The sequence below is a fragment of the Schistocerca americana genome, chromosome 1 (genome assembly GCF_021461395.2).
Source record: "Schistocerca americana isolate TAMUIC-IGC-003095 chromosome 1, iqSchAmer2.1, whole genome shotgun sequence".
NCBI classification, from domain to species: Eukaryota; Metazoa; Arthropoda; class Insecta; order Orthoptera; family Acrididae; genus Schistocerca; species Schistocerca americana.
In genome coordinates this window covers 755100070-755127114 of record NC_060119.1, presented here as the reverse complement: position 1 = coordinate 755127114, position 27045 = coordinate 755100070, and the positions used below count along the sequence as shown (strand labels likewise).

Sequence of the window (27045 nt, the reverse complement as noted above, 5' to 3'; positions counted from 1 at the left end):
CACTTGGTGCAGAATTTTTTACTGACCACGCGAGAATAATTTTTAATTGTAGTAAAGATATATAAATAAGTTAATAAGGACTCACAAACGATGCAAGTTGATACTGAAACTGTGTAGTAATAAATCTTGTTTCAATGAACGTTCAGAACTCGAAGAGCAAAACTCAAAAATTCACGAAATGTCTAAACCGAAAATAACCGAAAGAAATCTGTTACCTATCTGCAAATATTTATGAACATTGATAACGCATACACCAGTGTTTCATAGATATGTCTTTAATATTTGCTGATTCTGTGAATAATATTACCAATTTTTTTTACTGTATTGTTGTGACTGAACTGTTTCATTTCTTTTATTTGCTATATTTAACCTTAAAGTCTATTAAAATGTATGTTTAGTAACCTTTGTAAAAGAAGTTTATCTTTCTTCGCTTTTGCTACCTCTAAGTTAATTTAGTCATTCGAGATAAAGGATTCAAAAGAAAATAAATTATTAAACAATGCCAAATTGTTATTTTCCCTGCAACAGACTTGTTACAAGGTTGAAGTTCATTGGCGGTTGTAAACTAATACCCAGTCACCATATGTGACTGATTAATGTAAACAACATACTTCAATCTGCGTTGTATTTACACTGATACATGTGTTACACTGACATATTCTGAGCCAGTTTTACAAGAGACTGTACTCATTTAACCCACAGTGCAAATAGAAATGTAAGGAGACAACAAAGCAAATCAATGCAAGCTAGAAAAATAGGAAGTTGATTTACAGTAGGCCTACTGAACATAAAATTTCATTCTGCATTGATTTGTACTTGTGTTGAAGATGTTAGGTAATGTTTTCATTAATGATTCTGGTGCCTCATTCTAAGACAAGAAAAAGAAATTATAACTAAAATAGAGTGAATAATAAATGTTATCACAGTGGTAGTGTACAATATAATGTTAAATAAGCCCTACACACACCGAGCGAGGTGGCGCAGTGGTTAGACACTGGACTCGCATTCGGGAGGACGACGGTTCAATCCCGCGTCCGGCCATCCTGATTTAGGTTTTCCGTGATTTCCCTAAATCGCTCCAGGCAAATGCCAGGATGGTTCCTTTCAAAGGGCACGGCCGACTTCCTTCCCCGTCCTTCCCTAATCCGATAAGACCGATGACCTCGCTGTCTGGTCTCCTTCCCCGAAACAACCAACCAACCAAGCCCTACACAAAGAACTTTTATTATTGTCTTTAGTCTTCTGAGATAAGTTGTATGAGACATACCTCATATCTGCTGTTGTAATTATGAAATGTCAGTATATTTTGTGCTGTTCAGAACTAATGAGTATTTGTGAGATATTTCCATTGGCTACAAGTTTTTCCATCTTGAAGGGCGGAAAATTGTGAATAGTAGAATTTCAGTGAGTGGTTGACTGTATTATGACAGTCATTGTCTTCCAAGAAGTGTTTTAAGGTACTGTCTGTGATGTCTACATTTCTTTATAACTCAAAAGTGAAGTGACAATGAAGTCGTGGCAGTAACAGTCAGTAATACTTACAAAGCTACAGCACAAGTGAACTGTACAGTACCTGCCATGACTGTCTCTTGCTTCCTCCACCTACATAGGTCAAATATGAAGTGGGGTAAGTGTAACCACGTTTTGGCATAGTTCAACTTTGACACCAAATTGCCAACTTGTTATTGAAGATATGATTTTGAAATTTTTCATGCTTAAAGTTTAACTTATTGACTTTTAAACAATCTACATTTTGTTTTTGAAAAAAGAAATTATATGGTCAATTAATTGTTTTCAAAATTTTGTGTTGTGAGGTTACACTTGCCCCATGGTTCGGGGCAAGTGTAACCCCGCATTGTTGTACCCATACAGAGCATTGTAAAAGAGACTTGGGGTAAGTGACCTGATTACCCAATTTTTACTGAACTTGAGGATTTTTAAATTATTAAAATATCTTAAATTTTACTCAAGATATGAACTTTTTTGCACACGCCTCTTTGTATATTATGAAATACACAGAAAATGTTAGCTAAACTATAAAAAATAAGTGTTAGCCTAAACCATAAAACACTGAAACAGAATGCTTCATAGATGATTTATTTTTGTTTTAGGCCAGTAATTTATTAGTTTAAATTCTACAAAAGTAATATTTTTTCTTTAGTAGGTAATTTATCAAGAATAATAAAATATCTAGTATCAAGAGAAAAGAAAAATTCACTTTATAAGATCACTTTCTATTATTTTTCATGGTAATTGAACTCAAGTTGTTGGCAATTTGTGTTTAACGATAAACTGCCCTAATTCAACTTATTATATTCACACTTAGGCCCTAACTGTTATTTAGTCACTGAATCTTGTATGAATAAAATGTAACACCAAATGTCAGGTCTCCCCTGCGACTCAAAGTAGGCTCAGGCAGCACTGGAATGACGTCAGAGGATGGAACTTCCGTCTCATCTCTTCTATCAGGCCAGTAGAATGTGGTGCCATGCTTTGTCTTATTTTTGCATCTGAGGAAAATCACTTCTGGATCTCCTAAATCACAAATTTTGGTAACATGGCCAATAAAATTAACCTTCTTACATTTTGTTGCAAAAGCTACCAGAACATAGTTTCCAACTGTAATTTTATCTTTGGCTTCAAAAAAGTTTGCCTCTTTTTCTTCTTCACAGTTTACCATTTCTTTCCTGAGATCGTCCAGTGTTATTATGGTCCCATTTTCTTCATCACCACTTATTAAAGATACGCCTCCTTCAGTTTCACTTTCTTCGCTTGATTCAACTTCCAGTCTTTTTTTTTTCTTGTTACCCACATGAGCAATCAGGGATTTTTTTCCACAACATTCCCAAATGCCATTTCGGATAAAGTAACAGCACTTTGTTTGGAAGATTTACTTTTCATTATCAAGCCCTTTTTTATGTCGATAATGCTGTTTCGTTTTGCTTTCTCTTTTTTATTCTTGTTTCCTTTGAAATCTTTTTCTTTATAGATGGCATCTTGAAAAGTGATAACTTCAGCTCCTGGTGCAATTCTTTCCTTCTTTGTTTTACCAGTGGAACTACCCTATCGGACTGTGTCATATTTTATAAAAGGAAACGTGGTTTAAAAATATAGTAGACTTAAATAAAAAATAAAATATATCTCACACAAACTCATTATGTACAGGAAGGCCAGTTTAGTTGATCTAGTGTGATAGCAAAAACAAGGTTACGGCTTAAATAAATAAATCTGTTCCGGTAAGTTTGTTTGGGGCAAGTGTAACCCCCCCTAGTTACACTTGCCCCAGCCTGTTGGTTACACTTGCCCCACATAGGAAAAAGTTGGGGTAAGTGTAACCATGCCTGGCATATCAAGAGGTTTATCAGTGGAGTAAAATGAATCTCATATTTGAAATTGTCATGCAAAAGTTAGTTTGTAACCAAAAAATTGTGCAGTTATCTTTAAAACTGCAAGAATGACAGACTACCAAATTCTGAGCGTGCCACTCACTCGCAGAGTGAAAATGTAGACTTCAATTCAAGTCCAAAAATTAATTACCAATTTGTCAGATTTGACAACTTATGGTTAAATATAACAAAGAAAGGAGTAAATTAATATGTGTGATAGGTCAGAGGTAAAAATACAGCTTCTTTAAGGCACCATAAGCTGTGGTTACACTAACCCCATGGTTACACTTACCCCACTTCACCCTAATCAATAAATCTTTCTTCTTTTTAATGTAACTTGCAATCTGCATCTCACAGTCTGAATCATGTCCAGTGAATGCTGTTAGCTGTTATTACCATTTGATTCCTCGTTAGCAAGCTTTATTTTGCGGTCACAAATTCATTTATCACTGATACATTGATTCGTAAGAACTGTTAGCCAGAGTCTTCCTCATTTCTTGTTGAGGAAATATAAAAAAAGAAAATGTTCTACTTTAATATACCTTCTATTCTATTAAAATAATTTTGTGATTGACAGTTTCTCATGTTAGGTATTTTAGGCAAACCAACAGAACCAAGTTGCCGCCCTTCATTAGACAGCATTTGGATACAGTGTTGCCTTCTCAAGGACCCTGAGAATTCTGTAATATTAGAATGCTGTCTGGCAGTGCCACTTATGTTTGTCAACTGCCCGTCAGCTGTAAACTTATTTAATTCACTCAAGCTACCTCCCTCTATCCACAATTGACAGATCTACATTTGACCTGCTGATGTGTTATTCTGTCAGGAAATGGTAGACTAGTCAGCAACAAAAGACCACTGAAGTCCATTTACCCAATATTTTCAGGTATCAACAATGAGCCTGTTGCTGAATAAACTACCATTTGAGTGACTATTAATGAAGTTTAAATCAGAAACAGCAACACATGCCAGTTTTCAAATGAATGACGTAAAACAGAATTTGTCATATTTGATAGCAGTTTGAAGTTTTCCTAGGTTAGACCGTCAGTGAGAGAGCACTTCGATTTCCTGCTGCTAATAAGGCGAGTACACCGTTCACTTGTTACACATTTTTGCGAGCTTCAAACAGGTACAACTTATTTTCAGTTATCTGGGTAGTTACTATTTTATTTTTGTAATTTCTTGCGTGTTTGAGTGCCTACTAGACACAACCTTTTATTTTAATAACAGTGTAGTGTACAGTATCGCCGTTGCTACTGACCCTCGTATCGTACAGGCTTTTGTTTGTTTGGTTAGAACAGCTCAGTGTCGGTTAGACCGTCAGTGAGAGAGCACTTCGATTTCCTGCTGCTAATAAGGCGAGTACACCGTTCGCTTGTTACACATTTTTGCGAGCTTCAAACAGATACAACTTATTTTCAGTTATCTGGGTAGTTACTATTTTATTTTTGTAATTTCTTGCGTGTTTGAGTGCCTACTAGACACAACCTTTTATTTTAATAACAGTGTAGTGTACAGTATCGCCGTTGCTACTGACCCTCGTATCGTACAGGCTTTTGTTTGTTTGGTTAGAACAGCTCAGTGTCGGTTAGACCGTCAGTGAGAGAGCACTTCGATTTCCTGCTGCTAATAAGGCGAGTACACCGTTCGCTTGTAGGGTAAACATAGTCATGTGTAGGGACTGTGGTTGTTGTGAGCGGACGCAAGGAGAATTGGCCACTCTTCGGGGGCAGGTGGAGGCTTTGTCTGTTAGGCTCATCGAGCTCGAGGCGCAGGAGTCGGCTCGTAGTGGCGTTGGGGCAACTGTGGTGAGACCTATGCCTACTTCGGTGGCCTTGGAATCGCATGGAACCCCTGATGTCGCTGCGTCTTCCGGCAGTGAGCATCTTACCGGTCAGCCATCACTCCAGGGTGAATGGCGGACAGTGGTGGGCTCGCGCGTGCCTGGCCAAAAGGCGAAGGTGGGATCTGGCCGCGTGGCAGCTGCCTTACCCCTTTCCAACAGGTACGAGGTGCTTCCTAGTGGTGATGACATCGTTTCCGAGCCACCACAGGATGCCTCACCTGTTGGGCCAGTGGCCGATTCTCCGGCAAGGTCCCGACAGTCACAGAGGGCGGGCCTATTAGTTATAGGGAGCTCCAACGTTAGGCGGGTTATGGAGCCCCTTAGGAAAATAGCGGGTAGGTCGGGGAAGAATGCCAGTGTGCACTCGGTGTGCTTGCCGGGGGGTCTCGTCCGTAATGTGGAGGAGGCCCTTCCGGCAGCTATTGAACGCACTGGGTGTGACCGGCTGCAGATAGTAGCACATGTCGGAACGAATGACGCCTGCCGCTTGGGTTCTGAGGCCATCCTTGGTTCCTTCCGGCGGCTGGCTGATTTGGTGAAGACAACCAGCATCGCACGCGGAGTGCAAGCTGAGCTTAATATCTGCAGCATAGTGCCCAGAGTCGATCGCGGTCCTCTGGTTTGGAGCCGTGTGGAGGGTCTAAACCAGAGGCTCAGACGACTCTGCGACTATAATGGTTGCAAATTCATCGACCTCCGTTATTGGGTGGAGAACTGTAGGGCCCCCCTAGACAGGTCAGGCGTGCACTACACACCGGAAGCAGCTACTAGGGTAGCAGAGTACGTGTGGCGTGCACACGGGGGTTTTTTAGGTTAGAGGGACCCCCCCTTGGGCGAAACGATAAAATACCTGACGGCTTACCAGAGAGGACATTATCATCGTTGATAAAGAACGTCCGTCCTCAGAGACCAAAAACAGGAAAAGTTAACGTAATATTGGTAAACTGCAGGAGTATCCAGGGCAAGGTTCCTGAATTAGTATCTCTTATTGAAGGAAATAGTGCGCATATAGTATTAGGAACGGAAAGTTGGTTAAAACCGGAAGTGAACAGTAACGAAATCCTAGACACAGAATGGAATATATACCGCAAGGATAGGATAAACGCCAATGGTGGAGGAGTATTTATAGCAGTAAAGAATTCAATAATATCCAGTGAAGTTATTAGCGAATGCGAATGTGAAATAATCTGGGTTAAGTATCAAAGGTGGGTCAGATATGATAGTCGGATGCTTCTATAGACCACCTGCATCAGCAACCGTAGTAGTTGAGCGCCTCAGAGAGAACCTGCAGAACGTCGTGAAGAAGTTTCGTGATCATACTATTGTAATAGGGGGAGACTTCAATCTACCAGGTATAGAATGGGATAGTCACACAATCAGAACTGGAGCCAGGGACAGAGACTCTTGTGACATTATCCTGACTGCCTTGTCCGAGAATTACTTCGAGCAGATAGTTAGAGAACCAACTCGTGAAGCTAACGTTTTAGACCTCATAGCAACAAATAGACCGGAACTTTTCGACTCCGTGAATGTAGAAGAGGGTATCAGTGATCATAAGTCAGTGGTTGCATCAATGACTACAAGTGTAATAAGAAATGCCAAGAAAGGAAGGAAAATATATTTGCTTAACAAGAGTGATAGGGCACAAATCGCAGAATATCTGAGTGACCACCATCAAACGTTCATTTCTGAGGAAGAGGATGTGGAACAAAAATGGAAAAAATTCAGAAACATCGTCCAGTACGCCTTAGATAAGTTCGTACCGACTAAGGTCCAAAGCGAGGGGAAAGATCCACCGTGGTATAACAATCATGTACGAAAGGTACTACGGAAACAAAGAAAGCTTCATCATAGGTTTAAGAGTAGTCGAATCATAGCTGATAAGGAAAAGCTGAACGAAGCGAAAAAGAGCGTAAAGAGAGCAATGAGAGAAGCATTCAACGAATTCGAACATAAAACATTGGCAAACAATCTAAACAAGAACCCTAAAAAGTTTTGGTCATATGTAAAATCGGTAAGCGGATCTAAATCCCCTATTCAGTCACTCATTGACCACGATGGCACCGAAACAGAGGACGACCGAAGAAAGGCAGAAATACTGAATTCAGTGTTCCGAAACTGTTTCACTGCGGAAAATCGTAACACGGTCCCTGACTTCAGCCGTCGCACGGACGCCAAAATGGAAAATATTGAAATAAACGATATCGGAATTGAAAAACAACTGCTATCACTTAGTAGCGGAAAAGCATCCGGACCAGACGAGATACCCTTAAGATTCTACAGTGATTATGCTAAAGAACTTGCCCCCTTTCTATCAGCAATTTATCGTAGATCGCTGGAAGAACGTAAAGTACCTAGCGACTGGAAGAAAGCGCAGGTCGTTCCCATTTTCAAGAAGGGTCATAAATCAGATGCGAATAATTATAGGCCTATTTCGCTTACGTCAATCTGTTGTAGAATAATGGAACATGTTTTGTGTTCTCGTATTATGACGTAAGAAATTCACAGTGCCGTAGACACTGGCGAGCAGATTGATGCCGTATTCCTGGACTTCAGGAAGGCATTTGATACGGTTCCGCACTTACGTTTAGTGAAAAAAATACGAGCTTACGGAATATCGGACCAGGTTTGTGATTGGATTCAGGATTTCCTAGAAGAAAGAACACAACATGTCATTCTTAACGGTTCAAAATCTGCAGATGTAGAGGTAATTTCGGGAGTACCGCAGGGAAGCGTGATAGGACCTTTATTGTTTACAATATACATAAATGACTTAGTTGACAACATCGGTAGCTCCGTGAGGCTATTTGCAGATGACACGGTTGTCTACAAGAAAGTAGCAACATCAGAAGACTCGTACGTACTCCAGGAGGACCTGCAGAGGATTAATGCATGGTGTGACAGCTGGCAGCTTTCCCTAAACGTAGATAAATGTAATATAATGCGCATACATAGGGGCAGAAATCCATTCCAGTACGATTATGCCATAGGTGGTAAATCATTGGAAGCGGTAACGACCGTAAAATACTTAGGAGTTACTATCCGGAGCGATCTGAAGTGGAATGATCACATAAAACAAATAGTGGGAAAAGCAGGTGCCAGGTTGAGATTCATAGGAAGAATTCTAAGAAAATGTGACTCATCGACGAAAGAAGTAGCTTACAAAACGCTTGTTCGTCCGATTCTTGAGTATTGCTCATCAGTATGGGACCCTTACCAGGTTGGATTAATAGAAGAGATAGACATGATCCAGCGAAAAGCAGCGCGATTCGTCATGGGGACATATAGTCAGCGCAAGAGCGTTACGGAGATGCTGAACAAGCTCCAGTGGCGGACACTTCAAGAAAGGCGTTACGCAATACGGAGAGGTTTATTATCGAAATTACGAGAGAGCACATTCCGGGAAGAGATGGGCAACATATTACTACCGCCCACATATATCTCGCGTAATGATCACAACGAAAAGATCCGAGAAATTAGAGCAAATACGGAGACTTACAAGCAGTCGTTCTTCCCACGCACAATTCGTGAATGGAACAGGGAAGGGGGGATCAGATAGTGGTACAATAAGTACCCTCCGCCACACACCGTAAGGTGGCTCGCGGAGTATAGATGTAGATGTAGATGTAGGAAAAAGTTGCATTGATGTACAAGCATAATTTAGGCTACTTACCTTTGTACATAAATGTGGTGAATGTTTCTCAATTAAGTCATTAGCTACTTCTTTTTATTCAGCAAAATCTCATAGTGATATGGGACTTACCATGTAATACAACGAAAATTGCTAGCTCTAAGTGTACGTATACACAGAGTACATAACTGTTGTTTTGTGAGGATAGGACAGGATAGGTGGTCAACCATGGCCTTGATGAAGGAACTGTCCCAGCATTTGCCTGAAATGATTTAAGAAAATCTAAATCAGGGTGCTTGGACAGAGTAAACTCCATCCTCCTGAGTATGATGTCAGTATCTTAACATCTGCATTGCCTCATTCAGTTGGTTCCTATTGTACAATATTCTTTGATTTGCACACAATTTGCTTCAGATAACTTTTAATATGAAACATAGTTTTTCTCTTCATCACTGCAGACACTAAGGACAACCTCTGAAGACTTCTGGGCCATGAACATGTTGGTGTGCCCCTTGCACTAACTCTATTCGGTTTAGAAAACTGACTGCAGGCCTGTAAACACCCAAATATGCTCCATGTAGGTTTGCACACCCTTACATCCACCCATCATAAAATTTTATTCACTGATAGAAAATGCTATTTCAAGTTTTTTGTTTGTTTCCCGCTGTAAATGTGAGTTCAAAGTGTCGACTGTCTTGTGATTATAAATGTTGATCTGTCAGTGAAGTACTTAGTAATATTTTCGATGATTGAACCACAGATTCGTAGATATACTCACTTAGTGTGGTAAGCATGACCATTTTTTTTTAATCGTTCTTTACATTGAGCCCTCCTACTACTTCTATGTATTATTCTTGTGGCCTTTTTCTGAAGTTTAAAAGTTATGATATTGTTTCATGCCTTCAAACCCCAGAAAAGAATCCCGTAACCAGGAATTGGTGTACATCACCACAAGACATTGGTTGTTATGAACTGATGATAGAGCCCTAAAAGTGTAATGTGCCAATGACATATTCATTTTGCCAGTACCTTTGTGTGTTCATTCTATATTAACTGATGATCAAAATTTGTCTGTAAAAACTTAGTGTTTGTTACACGTTTTATAGATTTGTCATCAGTACTTATAATGACAAAGTAGTTTTACCTCCTTATGTTGCAGTGCGTACTGTTTGTTTTCTTTATGTCCAATGTCAATTTATTACATATTGCCCATCTATAAAACATCTTTGATGGTTTCATTTGCTTTCTGTAATCCATTCCTCTGACCAACTCCTCGCTCTCCTGGAGCATGACAATGCTGGACCTCACACGAACACAGCAACATCTGCTGCAATCTGACATCTTGCATTCAGTGTCATCCATCATTCTCCATATAGCACCAATCTGGTCCCTTCTGATTTTAATCTATTTACAAAACTTAAAGAGCATCTTCAAGGACTATCGGGATTAATCTGTACGTTCTGACTACTGTGAAATATTTGTGAACTACCAATTCCTCACCATGGAGAAATGGGACTTATGAATATGGTATTAAAAATGAATAGCAAATTAGTCCATTTGGTTGTCAACAAAGTCAAATAAATTAAAATTTGATAAACCAGTAGCCCATTTATATCATGAGTGACTAAGCCTAAGCTAAGACGAAAGTGTTATGTTGAAAGCCAAGATATTATGAGGGTGTGCTGAAAAGTGATGCCACCAAATTTTTTATGTGAAAACTCTTAAAGCTTTTAAATGTTACATCTGTATTTTTCTTATCAACATCTATCTCTCTCAGTACAATTGCCCCGGCAACAAATGCATTTCTCCCAGTGAGAGACGAGGTTGTAAATACTGTCACTGTAGAATGTTTGACTTTGTTGAATGAGTCACAACCTCACCTCTGCTTGTACTGCCTCGTCACTATCAAAGGGAAGTCCTTGAAGATGCTCTTTAAGTTTTGTAAACAGATTAAAATCAGAAGGGACCAGATTGGTGCTGTATGGAGGATGATGGATGACAGTGAATGCAAGATGTCAGTTTGCAGCAGATGTTGCTGTGTTTGTGTGAGGTCCAGCATTGTCATGCTCAAGGAGAGCGAGGAGTTGGTCAGAGGAATGGAAGAATAAGGATTGGACAAGGAGATGGTAAGAGCAGATGAACAAATAGGTGCAAGATGAGATGCATGCACAGTGAGTGGGGAAAAGAGGATGTGGAGAGACAGAGCAGGGAGGAGGCGAAGGACAGATAGAGGGGGAAAGACGATAGGAGGGAGGAGGAGATGGATGGGCAGAGAGAGGGGGAGTGGGAAATAGATGGAGGAAGGGAAGATGAGAGTGATAGAGAGGGGGAATAAGTCCATCTGTGGACGAACTCTTTAAATTCAAAACTTTATTACAGCACACTGTTTCTCATGTATCAATATAGTTATGCTGCACGCTGCCATGTTACACACTGCAATTCAGAGCCCCCAAGAGGCAGAGGCTGCAAATATGTAGATTTGAATCACTTATAAACTCACAAGTGAAGCATTTTATTTTATTAAATGTAATCTACACTGGTTGAAAATATTAAAATTTTTATGTGCATTACTTCAACATCTAATAAAGTCGGTAATTTTTTATATAGAAGAATGGGGATTGCTGTGTTATAAAGGTTAAGTTACGTGTTAGTATTGGTCGTGTCCACAAGAGGATGGGCACCAAGTTGAGGAAGTTGAAACAAAGTTTGAGATATAAGAAACTTTGTGATGGTAAACCATAAGAGGCAGGCTGACAGACAAAATGATTGATGAACTACAGCAGTATTATGGGATGGCCATTAGAAATACTGCTGAGGATTTGTTGAAAATGAAGCAGGCAGTATGGGCTACCTTCTTCCACAGACTGTCAACTGATGAAAAACCAGAACACCACCTTTGCCCTCCTGGACCTGATTCATGGTGCAATTATCACAATGCCCAGTACTCAAACTGTTCATACAGCTGTAAACATTCCATCCCAGCAGCAGTCATGGATATCATATCATAAAACCTATTTACAGGGACCTGGCAAATCCTGAATTACTGAAGAAGTGTCTGCATTGTTAGATTCAAAATCCCAATGAGTTGTTCAATAATCTTATATGGATTCGCTTACAAAAAAAAATGTTTTTGCCGAAATGAAGACACGAAAGGGGGTGGGGGGTCAGTGATGCTGTTATTGCTTTTATTGATGGCAACATTGTTAGGGTGAAAGTGCTACAGCATATGGGAATTAATCCTGGAGCAAACTGCATCAGTGAACTTGAATGGATGGACAAGGTTCGCATTGATAAAGCAGAGTATACAGCACTGTTGGCCACTAAGGGGCCCAGAAAAAAGAAAAGAAGAAAAAACATGGAAAAAAGTACAGTGTGGTGCAGGGTACTTCTGAGTGACTAAAAATAAAAAGTCTTTTGAAACTTTAGTAGCCATTCCTGAAAATTTACATTTTCTGTTGCATTTTTCCTTAAATCCCAGAAACCACTTACAGTAGAATATTCAGATTTTCAGGGAGTAATAACATACATATCCTGAGTCTAAACTAAAAGAGCATAACCCTGAGTCTAAACTAAAAGAAGAAATAATGTTATGTATAATTAAAATTATTTATGATAATGTACAAAAAGGTACAGAAAATTTTAACTGTGTAATTAAAAAATTGTATTTCTGAAATCAGTAGCTGAAATGCCATTATTGTAGTTCAGTAGTCTCAGAAATTACAGTTTAATGTCCTGTAAAAGTTCCATCTCAATAGCTGCAGTGGTTTCTGAAATACAAGGAAGCCAAGTCACTAAATTGTCGGGATAGGGCGTTCCAACTCCCACTAAGAATTTTTGTATAAAAAAATTTAGAGGCACTACTTTTCAGCACAGTCACATACTTTAAATCATATATAACATGGGATTACAGCACCAGCTAATGTACTCTGAAAATATGGATGCTCATATTTGGTTCAAGGTAATGTGGACAGAACAATACCTGATGAGGGCTGCTTGAATGTGGTTGCTCCACTGCTAGAAGAAATGTGCTTCTGGCAGATAAGAAAAGATAATGAAACCTTGTACAGTTGGTCCAAACTGGAGAAGTCACTCAGAACCAAGATAATTTCTCCTGCTTTGTTTACCTTAATTGTTGATATTTACAGTTTGTGTTTGTATTTTATGAAACTGGCAGTGTGGATCTTGGAGAAACTCTGTGTGTAGAGGAATGCTCACCCACAGATGTGATTGATTCATAACCCGTTACTCATTCACACTGTCCATGGCATAGTTGTTATCTGAATACTCCTCATCACAATGTAGAAGTGAGGTATGCTATTCTTATTAGACATGCACATAGCTCAAATATCTTTGTTTCCCAGTGTGTAATACAATTTCCACTCACTCAAATAGCTATCTTCAGTTAATTAGAGCTAAAAGAATCATTACTTTTATGAAAATAGAGGCCATCCTTTGAAAGATCAAGATTGAAACAACAGCAGCTTAAACAAAAGCTTTAAACTTAATTACCCAAGCAAAACCCTTTAATTAGAAATAATATTACACTAATGGAGACTTCAGGATGGGCACAACAAAATGGAAAATGAAACACACTCAAATAACCACTCCACTGCAGAGGTGGATGGTAAATATGTTTATGAGATCAAAAAATTATACAATCTTTCATGCTGTTGCTTTTTTTTTCCCAGCACTAACTCATCCCCTCCCACCTACCTCTGACCTCCCTTCCCCCTCTGATCCCTCTACCCCCTATCTCTCTCTTGGAACTGCCAATGTGAAAGCTAGTTTGATTTTTTTTGATGTTTTAAGGGTGCCTGTGTGCCACTCACAGTTCATCTGTAAGAAACTGGTTGTCTGTCTTCTAATTTTTTGGTCATAATTTTAAATAATAGCCAATGGCATCAATACTGCCAGTTGATAATTGTGTACTTGGCATAATCAAACAGTAGCAGTATTTATTTTGTGAAACAAATACTAACAAAGAGATACAGGGGCTGGCCAGTACTTAGCTCAGTACAGCCGGTAGATACACAAAACGGAACAGAAAATTTACGTATCCTAGCTTTCGGAACTTTGTTCCTTCATCATGGAGGAGAGAGGGGACGACGATTTTAAATCCATTCACACGTATTATATGATTTTTTACTAAACATTACTATATTCTTGCAGTTACCTCTGCATACTGATACAACTAGTTATACCTTCTATTCCTTCCTCCTTCCATTCTGTTTCGTTCTACAATGTAAGTTGTACCTTATCATATTCTGTACTACATACTTGATATCATTTTATGAGCACAAATCTTTTATTTTGTCTCTCGTGCTGTGTTGTCTTTGTTTTCTTACTTTGTTGCATATTTCTTGAAGCACTGTTTGTGGTTTTCTTTTGCTGTCTTCGAAAATACTTGTTTCAGTATCTTGTTCCAAATTGAGGATATTCAGGGTACGCTGCTTCTGCAGTGTCGCCTGCCATACTCTCTTCTTTTTGTTAAATGAAAAATCTGTAGCTTTTCCCACTACCTTTCAAATGCACTCAAAAACTGGCCACAACTTTTATTTGTTCATATGCACATTAGTTTGGCAGTATTTGTATAATCTGTTACTATTACTCGTTATGGTCCTTTCTATGGAAATAATGATTTAACATGGTTTTCTACTTCTGATTTAGGTTCTCCTGATGTCACAGTCTTTCACTTTATCTATAGTTTTATCTTTCAGCTCTGAAATTTTATTTGTAAATTTTACTGGTTTTATGTTTGCATCAGAACATTTCTCTTTCTCCACAGATCCCTGTCCTATTTTTATGCCATTTATATTAGTGCCTCAGCTTTCTTTACTTCTTTCATTTCCTTCTGTGCCTGTAGTTTTGGTTTATCATAATCTTCTAACATACAGGTATTGTCAAGTATTTTTTCCCTCCTTTTAGTAGCAGTTGAAATCTTAGAATCTTGTGATTCATTTTTTTATTCGCATGTTCAATTTATATGACTGATCATCTGTTTGCTGTGTATTGCTGGCTATGATATTGTTTCAAGCACCAACTAAAACAGATGTTACAGTCTGAGTATACTTTCAAAATACAAAACGCTGATGTTATATGTGCTTAATGTTCTTAAACTGGTTCCCATCCAAAAGGCCTATGCCTCTTTCAGTAGTGTCTAATGCAACTACACCAAATGCAGTTTGCTTTGAGCAACTCTTCAAGCTTTCCCGGTGGTCTTCACGGGTTTGCCACTGGATCACGTTGTGCAAATTCCAATTTGCACAACGTGATCCGGCGGCAAACCCGTGAAGACTATTTACAACACTTACTCATCACTGTAACTGAGAACATAGTGCACTGTGCTGTCTCCTTTGTAGTGTTTAGCTTCTTTGTTGCTGCACTGAAGGGTATCAGACAGATGCCATATTCCTTGCCTTCCGGAAAGCGTTTGACTCGGTGCCCCACTGCAGACTCCTAACTAAGGTACGAGCATATGGGATTGGTTCCCAAGTATGTGAGTGGCTCGAAGACTTCTTAAGTAATAGAACCCAGTACGTTGTCCTCGATGGTGAGTGTTCATCGGAGGTGAGGATATCATCTGGAGTGCCCCAGGGAAGTGTGGTAGGTCCGCTGTTGTTTTCTATCTACATAAATGATCTTTTGGATAGAATGGATAGCAATGTGCGGCTGTTTGCTGATGATGCTGTGGTGTACGGGAAGGTGTCATCATTGAGTGACTGTAGGAGGATACAAGATGACTTGGACAGGATTTGTGATTGGTGTAAAGAATGGCAGCTAACTCTAAATATAGATAAATGTAAATTAATGCACATGAATAGGAAAAAGAACCCTGTAATGTTTGAATACTCCATTAGTAGTGTAGCGCTTGACACAGTCACGTCGATTAAATGTTTGGGCGTAACATTGTAGAGCGATATGAAGTGGGACAAGCGTGTAATGGCAGTTGTGGGGAAGGCGGATACTCGTCTTCGGTTCATTGGTAGAATTTTGGCAAGATGTGGTTCATCTGTAAAGGAGACCGCTTATAAAACACTAATACGACCTATTCTTGAGTACTGCTCGAGTGTTTGGGATCCCTATCAGGTCGGATTGAGGGAGGACATAGAAGCAATTCAGAGGCGGGCTGCTAGATTTGTTACAGGTAGATTTGATCATCACGCAAGTGTTAGGAAATGCTTCAGGAACTCGGGTGTGAGTCTCTAGAGGAAAGGAGGCATTCTTTTCGTGAATCGCTACTGAGGAAATTTAGAGAACCATCATTTGAGGCTGACTGCAGTACAATTTTACTGCCGTCAACTTATATTTCGCAGGAATACCACAAAGATAAGATAAGAGAGATTAGGGCATGTACAGAGGCATATAGGCAGTCATTTTTCCCTCGTTCTGTTTGTGAGTGGAACAGGAAGAGAAGATGCTAGTTGTGGTACGAGGTACCCTCCGCCACACACCGTATGGTGGATTGCGGAGTATGTATGTAGATGTAGATGTAGATCTTTTGCATACGTCATCCACTTCCCACTATGCAACTGTAAGTAGTTCAGTTGTTTCATCCACATAGTGTGTTGTCTACTCTGTGCCTCTGTGTTTACACTGCAGTTACTCTTTGTTGCCCGACAAGGACTGTTCTGCTTCAAAATTAATATTTTTCAAGTCATTTAAATTTGGAGCCACATTTGGCTGGATTATTTAAATGTATGAAGACTGTGTTAACTGAATCTTATGTCGGTTCTTGGTAGAACAACATTGGTGTTTTTCATTTATTCGTATGAACACTACTTTTAGTATTCATTATTATATCTCCTTCACCACAATGTTCTGGTCTTGGTAAGCCACATGTCAATTTTTACCTTGCTCCCATCCTGTACCTCAAGGACATCAGGGGTTGCATGTTTAATTAAGGCAATTGGAATTTATTTGGTGAGATAGGGAGTTGAACTCACAAGTAAACACAGGAAAGTGGAGATGTGATTGTGAGCATCATACTCCTCCCACATCCCTATTCAGTTTAAATAAAGCCTGATTATCATTCATGTGAAATTAAATAGAGAATAGTATGCGCACAATTGATAGTCTGCAATTGATAACTGCTGTAATGTACAGTAATAAATAAACACTTTTATAGTCAAAAAGTGTTTGCCTACCATGAAACATTAAAACAACAGAAATCAGCAGATCTGTGTATCTACAGAAAAATTGAAGTCCACAAGGGAATAAACAAAATAGAACCAACTGATATATGAATTTCCAGAAGTTCAGTGTTTACTACACGATGTAGTCATTGACGAATGATCATGATACGATCAACTTCAGAGCATTGAACATGTGTTAGCCCGTGGTAGCAGTTATCCTGAGGAAAGGTTTCAGTCTACCACTTGTAGCTGATCACTGCTGACAAAGTCTCATGACAGTACAACAGAGTGAGACGAATCCAGCAACAAGAGTGGATAGTGTCTTAGTGCAGCTAAGTAGCTTGAGTATAACAATATCTAGGGATACAAAATGGAATGATAATATAGTCTCACTCATAGGTAAAGCAGGTCTCAGAGTGCAGTTCATTGGGAGAACACTATGGAACTGCAATTAGTCTACAAAGGAGACTGCGTACAAAACACTCATCTGACCCACCATACAATATTGCACAAGTGTGCAGGATTCATACCAAACAACAGGGGATATTGAATGGATACAAAGAAGGGCATCAGAAATGGTCACATGTTTGTTCAACCCACGGGAGAATGTCACTAAGGTGATGAAGGAACTGAACTGGCAGGTGCTTGAAGAAAGACACAACTATCATGTGAACACCTACTTAGAATGTTTCTAGAACCAACTTCAATTGATGAATCTAGGAATATACAGGTTGATTATACTTAACATTCCAAAATACTGTAAAAAACAAATTGCTGCTCAGTATGATGACGAATTTAAATGGAATATAACTGAAGAAGTGGAAAACATTATGGGAAAAAAAGAAAGAAATTAACAGGAATTTTACCACTAGATTGGGGGTACACTGCTGTTCCTCAGTTTGCACCTGAGGTGCTCAGCATGAATGTCTCAATGCAGGATTGCACGCTGCTGGTAAAGCTCTTTTACAAGATTGGCGACTGTGTGCCAGATGTACTGGACATTCAAGGGTACGCAAAAAGACACTGGTCCAATGTTTGCCAAGGATCTAGAGAAAATGATTATGAAATGACAAGTTCTTTTGAGGTGCTCTGTGGCAAAGGGAGGAAAACAGTTGATCTAACAGCAGTAGAAGGTGTGGCCAAAACACTGCAGGAAGGATCAAACAGTTGTGTGCAGGTATACATTACATGGGGAACTGCACAAATCTTGGACATGTCTGTCAGCATAGTACATAAAATTCTAAGAAACAATGTACATTGCTGGCCATACAGAATTTACCATCTTCATGAATTGTTTCACGCAGACCTGCCAGTAAGACAAATGTTTGCTCTCAAATTTCTTGCTCACATGGAATTGGACTGCGAATGGACATGGCACATTCTGTGGGCAGATGAAGCCCATTTCCATCTACAAAGACATGTCAGTACACAGAACCGTAGTATATGGGCAATGGAAAATCCACTCGCACATCGCTCGGTACCTTTCATTCTGCAAAGGTAACTATGTGGTGCATGTTGAAGGCATCTTTAATCATAGGGCCATATTTTTTCAAGATATGTCCTGCGGGTCCTGTTACCAGTACCAAAACTGGTAAAGGCTATGAGAGTCTTTTGTGCATCATTGTCATACCAACCCTTCAGTGCTGTGGATTTGTGGGCAGGATAATTTTTATGCAGGATAGTGCTCCTCCACACATTGACACTGCACATCCAGCGTAACAGCTGCTGCAGATGATGCATTTTGGATACGCTAGAATTATCAGCTGTCATTTCCCTACTGCCTTTTCATCTATAGCATCTGATCTAAATCCATTTGACTTCTGGCATTGGGGTTATCTGAAACATGCTGTCTTCAGTGCCCCAATTACAAACATAGCTGTATTGAAGGCATGCATTACGCATCACATTCTGAACATGACCCCTGAGACACACTGATCTGATGTGGAATGTGCTGTTTCAATTTCGGAGGGAAAATGGTGGACTGCAGATTGAACATGTCTTGCACTAGGATTGTGACAATTATAAACCAATTAAATTGTAGCTTTCCATGCGGTTTTTGGCTCCAGGACAATTAAAAGCTGATTTTTCCCATCTAATGTAGTACGATCTCGCTTGGGCGGATGGGCTTCCCTAACTAAGAGCGCCACAACTGCTGAATGCCAAACTTGTATGGTCATGCATATTGCACAGTATGGTTCGTTAAATGTGAAAGTCGCACAACAGTGATTGTATCACAGTTCATCAGTCATTTGTAGCTGAACCCATTTTATCATGACGCTTACGACGCCATCTGGTGGGAAAATATTCATTAATTTTTTTTTTGTTTCCATAACATTTCTGTTTTATTCGATAATATTCTATTCAAATTAGAGGTCATTCTGAGCAGCAGTTGTTTTCTTACAGTGTTTTGAAACTGGAACTTTAATTACAGTCACCACATCACATATTACAATCTCCACTGTATTGCTCCCATAGGGATTGCAAAGATAACAAAATTAAACTAATTACAGTGTGCACAGGAGCATTTAAGCAGTCATTCATTTTGCAATCCATCATGAAGCAACAATAATAATTGGTGCAATGGGACGCAGCCTGTGCCTTGCACTTCACAGTATTTTGCAGAGTATAAGAAACTGACCTCTGCTTGTTTTGCGGCCAGTTATATTACCATTTTCGTAGTGGCCCAGACTGCCGATTTATATGGCTGTCACACAGCAGAGTTACCACCACTTGTGACGGAGCTGCTAAATGTATGCTGCCCATGGTCTCTTCCAAAGATCTGTCTTCATCCATTGATTACAAACCTATAAGATCTTCGCCAAAGATGCCAGGTGTGACTAGAACACTCCTCCTCATCTTCCATGTAGTCAATATAGCCTGGGTCTGAAGGTACCTTTAGGCAACTGGGCTTTTTCTATTGATGGGTCCATGTCCTATTAGTACTTCAAAAAGTGGTCAATGATTTTACCAACTCCTCTCCAGTATGCTCTGGGCCATGTGTTTCTTGAACTTATGCAGTAGACATTCTGCTCGACCATTGGAAAGTGGATACAATTGAGCATATGGATGTTACTAAATGCCATTAAGACTGCAGAAGTTTGAAAAGATGTGGCACTGGAGTGGGGATGCATTATCCAAGACGATGACTTAGGGGGGGCCTGCTATTGGAAATATACACTGAAGCACCAAAGAAACTGGTATAGGCATGCCTGTTCAAATACAGAGATATGCAGACAGGACGATATGGCACTGTGGTTGGCAACACCTAAGTAAGACAACAAACGCCCGGCACAATTGTTTGGCTGGTTACTGGTTATAAAGCTTTATGTGAGTTTGAATGTGGTGTTATAGTGTGGACAAGAGCGATGGGGCACAGCATCTCTGAGGTAGCAATGAAGTGGGGATTTTCCCGTACAACCATTTCATGAGTGTACCATGAATATCAGGAACGCGGTAAAACTTCAAATTTCCGACATTGCTGCAGCTGGAAAAATATCCTGCAAAAACGGTACCAATGACAACTAAAGAGAATTGTTCAACATGACCGATGTGCAATCCTACCGCAAATTGCTACAGATTTCAATGCTGGGGCATCACCAAGTGTCAGTGTGCAAAGCATTCAATGAAACATCATCAATATGGGCTTTTGGAGCTTTTCAAATTGTATCGAGAGGATGGTCGTGTATGGGTATGGAGACAACCTGATGAATGCATGTCAACAGGGGACTGGTCAAGCTGGTGGAGGCTCTGTAATGGTGTGGGGCATGTGCAGTTGGAGTGATATGGGTCCCCTGATGTGTCTAGATATGACTCTGACAGTCTGTCATCCCGTCTGGTCACCTGCATCCATTCATGTCCATTGCACACTCCGACAGACTTGGGCAATTCCAGCAGGACAGTGCGACACCCCACACATCCAGAATTGCTACAGAGTGGCTCCAGGAACACTCTTCCGTGTTTAAACACTTCTACTGGCCACCAAACCCCCCAGACATGAACATTATTGAGCATATCTGGGATGCCTTGCAATGTGCTATTCAGAAGAGATCTCCAGCCCCTCATACACTTACGGATTTGTGGTCAGCCTTGCAGGATTCATGTTGTCAATTCTCTCCAGCACTACTTCAGAAATTCGTCGAGTCCATGCCACATCATGTTGCGGCACTTATGCATGCTTGCGGGGGCCCTACATGATATTAGGCAGGTGTACCAGTTTCTTTGGCTCTTCAGTTGATGCCTTATGGCTTCTGCTGAGTTGGAGGAAACTAGTACCACATGGGAGAAATGTAAATAAGCATCAATTACTACCATCCACATATACTGTAGAAATTGTACCGCAAAGTCTGTGCTGAGGTGGGCCCAGGGCCCATGAGGTAGTGCCCAGTAATGTAACTTCTGATGAGGTGCTGACTAGGGTGTACTGCACTCCTGACAGCACACAACCATCTTGGTGATGTCTTGATTGATACCATGCCAATATACATGCTGGTGTGCAAGATGTTTGGCTTTGGACATGCCCCAATACCCTTTATGGAGGAGTGCTAACTTACATATTTGATGTTACTTCTTGTGGAATAATCTTCCGATTGTTGTCTGCAACCACCAATAACAGTACAACTCCATGGTGAACTCTTAAGTTGTTCAAAGGGTGACTGCAGGCTTTTGGCCACCTATTTGGTTGGTTGAAACGATCATCCACCGCATATGTAATCCTGAATGCACCATAAAAACTGTTTAAGTGCCACATCTGCTATTTGCGCATCTGTCAGTAAAAGATCTGTTAGACATGCTGGCGGTTGGTTGTCTGTTTGCTAACAGACCTGGTGGGGAGGCGTCAAATGCCTCTTGTGGACCTACCAGTAACTATCATAAGGTGTCAACATAGGCATGGCAAGCTGTGGGATGTATGTGTGATCTTGTATTAATTATTAATGAGATAAAGGGACCAAAGTAGGTGGTGGGTGGTGCATTCTGGGAGATGGCAGTCAGGTGCGAATATTACCAGCAGTTGTATATGGTCAGTGACCAACTCGAATACTCTAGCAAACAGATTTAATTAAAAGTTATTTGTTCACTGCCTCATAATATATTTCTCCAGCCAAAATACAGCCCCACTGTGAATGCTATTCTCAAACATGGGATGAGTTAGTTGACATTTGTAAGCAGCTGGAAATCAACTTTACTACTGTCAAAATGATTGGCAGCTGCTGCAGATCGGTGTGTTGGAGGAATACCTGAGATTTGTGTACTTTAGATGTATTAATCATCAGCGGTTCAGACATATAGCAAATGATGGTCCCCGTTAGGGCATGGCAGCAAGGGACAGGAAAGGACACCAGGCGCACTCAGTGTGTGTGCCTGGGGGCTTTATTCGACATGTTGAAGAGGTTATCCCATCAGCCATTGAGGGAACAGGGTGCAGCCAGCTGCAGACTGTGGCTCACAGTGGAACAAATGATGCCTGTTCTTGGGTCATTACAGCGATTGGCAGAGGAGGTTGAGGAGACCAGTCTTGTGCATGGATTTGCAATGAAGCTCATAATTTGCAACATCTCCAGACGTAATTGTGCCCCTGTGGTTCTAAGTCAAGTGGTTGGACTGAACCAGATACTTTGAAGGCTCTGTGACAAGTTAGGCTGTGACTTCTTACACTTGTGTCATAGAGTTGAGAAATGTAGAGTCCCCCTAAATAGGTCAGGTGTGCACTACACATCAGAGGCTGTTACTCAGGTAGCATACTGTGTGTGGGATGTACACAAGAGTTTTTTAGATTGAGCAACTCTCCAGTCAGTCCAAATAACAATAGCTGTTGGAAACCCAGAATTATCAGTGTAAGATCGAAAGAAATGCATCCTACAGGTGAGAGTATTAAAATCCTAATGGTAAACTGCCGAAGCATTCGCAACAAAGTGCCAGAGTTTGAAGTGCTCATGAAAAGCAGTGAAGCTCATATAACACCAGGTACAGAAAGCTGGTTTAAACCTGAAATTGATAACAGTGAGATTTTTGGGTAAAATTTAATTGTTTATTGAAAGGATGGGCAAATGGTAAATGAAGGTGGTGTATTTGTTGCAGTAGACAAGAAACTCACTGAGGTAGAAATTGAAGCTGCATGTGAGATTGCTGGGGAAGACTCAGTATCAATGGTGGGGCCGACCAGACTAATCTCCTAATGTAACCATAAACCTTAGAGAAAACCTCAGTTTGCTTGTATGTAAGTTCCGCAGTCATGTTGCTATCACAGCGGAGACTTCAATCATCTGGGGACTTCAATCACCCAACAATTAATTGAAAAAATTACAGTTCTGTTAGTGGTGAGTGTGATAAAAACATCCTGTGAAACTTTACTAAATACCTTCTCTGAAAACTACCTAGAATAGATAGTTAGGAACCCCAATCATGATGGAAATATATTTGATCTAATGGCAAAAAATAGACCTGACCTCTTTGAGGATGTCCAGATGGAAACTGGTCTCAGTGACCATGATGCAGTTGTGGCAACAGTGATTACCAATGTGCAAAGGACAACTAAAACATGCAGAAAGATATATATGTTCAGTAAAGTAGATTAAAGATCAGTAGTATCGTATCTCAGTGAGGAACTTGCAACTTTCAGCACAGGTCAGGAGCATGTACAGGAACTCTGGCTCAAGTTTGAAAGAATAGTTAACCATGCACTGGATAGATACATACCCAGTAGAACAGTTCATAACGAGAGGGAACCTCCATGGTATACAGTCACTGTAAAGAAACTTCTAAAGAAATAGAGATTACTGCATAATAACTGCAAAACAAAGTGTAGGGTTATAGATGGAGAGATAATGGATGAAATGCATTTGACTGTTAAAAGAGCAATGCGTAATGCCTTCAATGACTGCCATAGCAGAATACTATCAAAATACATTTCACAAAATTCAAATACATTCTGGTCATACATAAAGGCTGTTAGTGGCACCAATGTTAGCGTCCAGTCACTAGTGAATGGGGCAGGAACTAAAGTTGAGGGTAGCAAAGCAAAAGCTGAAATGCTTAACTCTGTTTTCAAATATTCCTTTACAAAGGAAAACCCAGTAGAATTGCCCCATTTAATCCTCATACCACTGAAAAGATTAATGAAATAAGTATTAGTGTCAGTGTTGTTGAGAAACAGCTGAAATGTTTAAATCTGAACAAAGTTCCAAGTCCCGATGGTATCCCTGTCAGATTCTATACTGAATTTGCATCTGAGTTAGCCCTTCTTCTAACTATAATCTGTCCTAGATCCCTCAAACAAAAAACTATACCCAGTTCTTGGAAAAAGGGACAGGTTACACCCGTATACAAGGAGGATAGTAGAAGTGATCCATAAAACTAGCATCTAGTATCCTTGACATCAATTTATTTTAGAATCTAGTAACATCCTTGAAATCAATTTATTTTAGAATCTTGTAACATATTCTGAGCTCAAACATAATGAGGTATCGCAACAGAATGACCTCCTCAATGCCAACCAGCATGGATTTCAAAAAAATCTATTATGTGAAATCCAACTTGCACTTTTCTCAAATAACATACTGAAAGCTTTGGATCAAGGCAGCCAGGTAGATGGCAGTGATTCTTAATTTCTGAAAAGTATTTGACTCTGGACTACACCAATGCTCACTGTCAAAAGTACGATCATATGAGGTGTCAAATGAAATTTGTTACTGGACTGAAGACCTTGGGGGGTGGGGGGACAGCATGTTATGTTGGATGGAGAGTCATTGTCAGATGTAGAAGTAACTTCGGGTGTGCCCCAGGGAAATGTGTTGGGACCCTTGCAGTTCATGTTTTATACTAATGACCTTGCAGACAATATTAATGGTAAAATCGGGCTTTTTGCACAGGATGCAGTCATATATAATGAAATACTATCTGAGAGAAGCTGCGTAAATATTCAGTCAGATCTTGTTAAGATTTCAGTGTGGTGCAGATATTGGTAACTTGCTCTAAGTGTTCAGAAATATAAAATTTTGCACTTCACAAAATGAAGAAAATGTATCATATGACTATAATATCAATAAGTCACTGTTGGAATCAGGCAACTCATGCAAATACCTGGGTGTAACACTTCATAGGGATATGAAATGGAATGATCACATTAGTTCAGTCATGGGTAAAGCAGGTGGTAGACTTTGGTTTATTGGTAGACTGCTAGGGAAGTGCAATCAGTCTACAAAGGAGACTGCTTGCAAATCACTCATGTGACCGGTTCTAGAGTATTGCTCAAGTGTGTGGGGCCCATACCAGATAGCACTAACAGGGAATATTGAACATATACAAAGAAGGGCAGCATGAATGATCACAGGTTTGTTTAATCCATGGGAGAGTGTCACAGAGATGCTGAAGGAACTGAAGACAAACATAACATCCCGAGAAATTTGAACAACAAAGTTTCAAGAACTGGCTTTAAATGATTACTCTAGAGATATCCTACAACATCCTATGTGTCGTTCACACAGGGATCATGAGGATAAGATTAGAGTAATTACTGCACACATGGAGGCATTCAAACTATCATTCTTCCCATGCTCTGTACTTGAATGGAACAGGAAGAAACTCTAATAATTGGTACGATGGGGCGTACCCTCTGCCATGTACCTCACGATGGTTTGTAGAGTATAGATGTGGATGTAGATGCTCATGGATTTTTTTGTTTCTCAGAGTGTGAGTAGCTATGCTGGGGTCCTGGGATGGTGTTAGATGCATATGTGTTTGTATGTTCAGACCTATCTGTTGTATGGTGTTATTATACTGCTCCCAATCCCAAAGTCAGGGCATCCATTTTCAGGGTGTACTTTCAGGGGGAAATGGATGGGGCATGGAGCTTGCATTAGACAGTGGCTGAGAGGGGAGAATGCTTGCTTATGTTTGGGAATCCACTGGACATCTTTCCTAGAAGCAGTCGGAATGAAATGTCAGTGATAATTTACTTGACCAAGAACTGTGTGTAGTACTTTAAAATTGCTTGGTTCAAGCAGTTACTGTGTAGCCTGTAGGTGCAATTCTGATGGTTTCACTCCATGTTTTCTCAGATTATGTTCCAGATAATCGACATCTGGCGAAAAAATGAATACCTTTGCAGGTTGCATTGGAGGCCTCTTTGCTCCAGATGTGTGAAAACTTGCTGAAGGTTGTATAAACAGTCTTCTTTATTGTTTCCGGTTACTGTGAAATCATCCAAATAATTTGAGAAATGGGGAGTGTCATGCAGTAATTGCTCCAGGCATCTTTGAAGTATTGCTAGAGTGCTTTCTATGCCAAATGGCAGCATGTGGTATTGGTGCAGTTCAAATAGTATTTTGATATTGTGTGAAATTTTGAGACTCTTCATCAAGAGGTAGCTGGAAGTATGTTTTGAAAAGGTCGATCTATGAGTAGGAGCATCCATCTGTAAGCTGAGAAAATAATTCTTGGGTCCATGGTAGTGGATATACATTCATTGCAGTGTAGGTACTAACTGTGGCCTTGAAGTCTCCACAAATGTGTTGCAGTCTGTGTGGTTTATAGACCATTTTGCTGGAAGATGACCAGAGACTTGATGGAACTTGATGCAGAACACCCCGGGCTATGAGGTGACTTAGTCCGTTCTGAACTGACTGATTGCATGAGCATGTGAGAACTCAGAATGACGTCAACGTGAAGAGTGATGTGTGGTGAAAACCCTTTTGCACACACTAAAATTCATGTTGAAACAGGGAAGGTCAGCTGTTACAAAAGTGCTGATTTCTAGAAAGGAAATGACTTCAAATAGGGCACAGAGTATATAATTATGAAATAAGATGAATTGAAAGAGTCCATGCCAAATTTGTGTAAGATTGGCTTATGCATTACGATTACTAACTGAAAATGGTGGCTGACTGATCTGTATGTGGCCAAGGTGTACCAAATGTCTATAACACGAATTGTTGTTTGACCATACCCAACCGGAGGCATAGTACATGGTGGTTAGAGAGGAGCAAAGTTTAATTGTCATAGGTATCTGTGGAGAACAGTGTTGCTGTAGTGCCAGTATTCAATTGAAACTGTACC

The 27045-nt window shown here is 40.1% G+C and overlaps 1 protein-coding gene across 3 annotated transcripts in view; it reads left to right on the top strand.

Annotated features, from left to right (window-relative positions):
- LOC124611375 (ATP-binding cassette sub-family C member 5-like) overlaps window positions 1-27045 on the top strand; it is a 515589-nt gene that overhangs the window by 645 nt on the left and 487899 nt on the right. The window lies entirely within an intron of this gene.